Source organism: Beta vulgaris, chromosome 1 (assembly GCF_026745355.1).
Source record: "Beta vulgaris subsp. vulgaris cultivar EL10 chromosome 1, EL10.2, whole genome shotgun sequence".
Taxonomy (NCBI): Eukaryota; Viridiplantae; Streptophyta; class Magnoliopsida; order Caryophyllales; family Amaranthaceae; genus Beta; species Beta vulgaris.
The window spans coordinates 44,185-48,259 of record NC_079202.1 but is presented as its reverse complement, the minus strand read 5'-3'; the positions used below and the strand labels follow the sequence as shown (position 1 = coordinate 48,259).

Below are 4,075 nucleotides of genomic sequence, written 5' to 3'. Positions count from 1 at the left end.
GATCCTTCACGTTACCGAGAAGGTCAACTCTTGCTCGAGCGTCGTCCGTGCAATGCGTAAACGCTTTACTTGAGGTTGCGACGCTCTCGCGACCCCCCCCTCCCCACACACAACATTCTACACACTGGGGCTCAACTAGAGACCGTAATCCAAGCCAACAATGCTCGCATTTTGGGTGGAGTACAAACCAAGCTTTTGAGGTCCACCTAACACCCCTGTAAGGATGTCGGGCGAAGAAAGCACATGGAAAGGGACGTCTATACCGTATGTTGGTATATAGCAAAGGAAACAATGCATCACCCAAGGCTACGAATGTGCTCTGGCCAAACAAATGAAGCAACTCCGGGTCAAACGGTTGCATGCACAAGCATGGAGCCCGCCCACCCAAAAAATCAATTACCAATCATACGCGTATTGTATGCAAAATCCCAAGATACTCCAAGCACGCAACCCGCTTACGTTAAGCGGCCGCGAGCATTGGCAGGAAGAACCCGAGAAAGCATCCGCCAGCGTGAAAACTACACTCAATAGGGACACTGATAGGGACAACCATAGGGACACCAAAAGGGACAACCATAGGGACACCAAAAGGGACAACCAAAGGGACACCAAAAGGGACAACCATAGGGACATCCACCACGACGTGAAGAAAGGGTGTCACAACCACAAGTCAGACCCAGCTACCATTGGTACAACCATCGCAACTCTTTTCACTCAGGTTTCTTCCACTGAAACACACTGAGCTAGCAACGTCTGAAGCGTCTATAAGAGATCCAAGGCTCAGTTGGCATGTTGTGAGCGACAAGCCCATGACACTAGGGTTCCCTTACTGACAGAGCACAGCTTTCAAGAGGCAAGCCCTTACTAGCCGCTTGCGCGGTTTTCGAAAGGCAAACCCTTACTTACCATGAACTGATGTTCCGGAGTCACCATCCACCGCGGCACTAGGCAAGCCCGTTACTGGCCATCAACTGATGTTTAGGTAGGATCAACATCTCACCAAAATGCTAGGGGGCCCATTACTGACAGAACACAGCTTTCGAAGGCAAGCCCCCCTACGACCGCTTGCGCGGCTTTCGAAAGACATACCCGTTACTTACCATGGACTGATGTTCCTAGGGTTACCATCCACTAATACACTGGCCTCCCCTTACTGACAGAGCACAGTTTTCAGGAGGCAAGCCCGTTACTAGCCGCTTGCGCGGTTTTCGAAAGGCAAACCCTTACTTACCATGAACTGATGTTCCGAGGTCCTGGTGCGGGTGAACAAGCCCTTCCCACTCGTCCGCGGCTTTCGAAAGACAAGCCCCTCTACCGGCCGCTTGCGCGCTTTCTAAGGGCAAGCCATCTACTACCACAAACTCGTGTTCCGAGGATCCTAGCGCGGGTGAGCAAGCCCCTTACTTACTCAGAAAAAGGCTTTCAGAAGGCCGCCCGTTACTTACCACTTGCGCGGCTTTCGAAAGGCAAACCCCGTACTTACCGAGAACCGGCTTTCAGAAGGCAACTTGGGCAACCTAGTACCGTCAACGGACAAGCCCCCTACTGACTCGCCAAGGCTTTCGAGAACAACCCCCCTACCGACCGCTTGCGCGGCTTTCGAGGAAGCATGCCCCTTACCGACCAAGACTCGATGTTCAGGGGTCAACTTGGGCAACCTAGCATCATCGATCGTTTTTTCACAACACGCTTCCGTCGCCTCTTTTCAATGAGGGCAACGCCCTCCTATCCGAGGTGCCAGCCACACATCAAGGAATGGCGGCTCCGGTAGCAACATGAGTCATCGAAGTGGCGTCGGACCAACCGAGCGTCACATGGCGGACAAGGGACAAGGGACATGGGTCATTCCATCAATTACCCTGTAACACCCTAAAATTTCAAAGCAGAAAAAGAAAGAAATAATAATAATAGAAGCATAGGACGATGGCGGAAACATCGTCTTCTGGGAATGTCACTACTACAAGAAATGCGTTTAAAAAAAATCTAAGTGATAAAACCAACATAAATAAATAGTATAAATAAATTAAATTGATAACCAAAAGAGAAAACTAACTCTTAAATTAATAAAAGAGTAGGCCTAAAACATCTAACATTTTAATGCTCACATCTCAACCCGAGCCCAAAACCAAATAAGATTGTCATCAACATAACCTGCAAAATATACAACAAATATCCACAATCAGTGGGGAGTAACTAACAGCTCTCCCAGCTCAATTAGGATCCACATAGAGTTATCAAGCATTAATAAATAAGTCTCAATCAACAAAAAATCAAACTGAACCAATAACAACAAAAACAACTGACAATTTAACATGGTTAAATAAGTAAATCATGAATAGTAAACTTAATATAAGCATACAAGATCAATAATAAGCCTCCATATAATATAACAAAATATTATAAATAGCTTTTGAGAAAGAGCAGAACGCCAGTGGATCGCAACCCACTTCCTAAGGTTTGTCAGATCGAAATCTCCAGACAGCCTATGGGCTTACGTTCCCTACTGCCTGTGTCTAAGAATGGCCAAACTCCCGATGCAGGATAGTACCCAGCTCAGTACTTCCCAACCTCTCGGACGACAACAATTAACCCAGGTAATACCCCTAAATCGCAACCTAGGTGGTTGGCATGTTCTTCACCGGGGACTACATCTATCCCACCGGATATCTTAATCTCAATAAAATATTTCCACAATTAAATACATAATTTATTCATCAAATATAAATAATAAGGATGCCCTTCAGGCCTTACACCTAAAATCAGCAGAAACTAGGATCGCAATCCAAGAGTCTCAATTCAACAATATTTATTCTTCTCAAAGTAATAGTAATATAATACTAATAAAAATCATTTCACCCAACTAAAAGAATAAATCTTTCTTCAACATAAATATACACCAAATACACATATAATCAGATACTCCAATACTACACTCTCGTTGTCTGATTTGGGTACAAGGTTAATTACAACAGTTACTATAATACCCCGGTACATAACTCTTGGCGAAACGGTACTAAAGACAGTATTATTCTCCCTCGAGTACTGTAACGTCGACAACTTAGATATTGATTTATAAAACTACAATATTATTATAATCCCAAAATCATACAAACAACCAAACCATCATAAAAATAATTAAAACACTCATAATATAAATATATGTCAATAATAATAATAAAAATAATAATAATAAGCTCATGGAAGCATGCACATAGCAATAAGAGTAAATCATCATACCTTCATACATTGACACATATGTATACATCTTATACATCTGATACGCCAGTATACTTGAATCATATCGAATCATTCAAACAACCCAACATATTAACACCATAACTACTAAGATGTAAATAAAAACCTAAGCTTGCCACACTACCATGCTAATACGGAAGAAGCATCACTCTTAAGTTTGTGGCAGATAATAACAACAGATAACAAGCCATGGACATGAATCTTCCTCAAGCGACTTACACCGGCAGGCAACAGATATTCATACTCTCATATTATAATCATTTTGATCATACTTAAGCAAACCAACATAATAGGCGCATAACAACATGATTTACAATGTCTACTAACCAATATGTAAACCATAAAGATATAATAAAAAAAATTCTAACCATTAAACTCTAGCAAGGATAACAAAATAGTAGAATTAGTTTCCTTCCACATAACTATCACTCATAAACATTTAAGTATAACAAGTATAACATCAATAATATGAAACTTTAGCAACCCACAAATCTTAACATAAAATCAACACAACTTAGATATTAAGAAATAAATAATTCCTAAACGAATTCTAATCGCACTAGGTTCGCCGTTAGTTACCTTTGAAGACCTCCAATTGCTTGCATTTTCATTATATACTGTTCTGTTCTGACCACGATTCCCGATGATACAAAGATCGTATACCAAATCCCTCTGGTCAGAGTTAATACCCAGATGTTCTAAACATTCTGTCCAAATTGGAAGACGATCCAACGTCTAGATCTTCAGCGATGATCAAATTCGGGAAGGTGCGACAGGAAAACAAAACTGGGTGACCCGTCTGATTGAAACAGAAAATGCA

At 42.1% G+C, this 4,075-nt stretch overlaps 1 long non-coding RNA gene across 1 annotated transcript; it reads right to left on the bottom strand.

The window, feature by feature from the left end:
- Window positions 1–1,890: 1,890 nt before the first annotated feature.
- LOC130590359 (uncharacterized) lies at window positions 1,891–3,866 on the bottom strand. Its single transcript, XR_008968086.1, has 2 exons — window positions 3,835–3,866; window positions 1,891–2,151 (listed from the first exon to the last, which is right to left on the bottom strand). It is a non-coding gene; the product is annotated as an uncharacterized LOC130590359 (long non-coding RNA).
- Window positions 3,867–4,075: the final 209 nt, after the last annotated feature.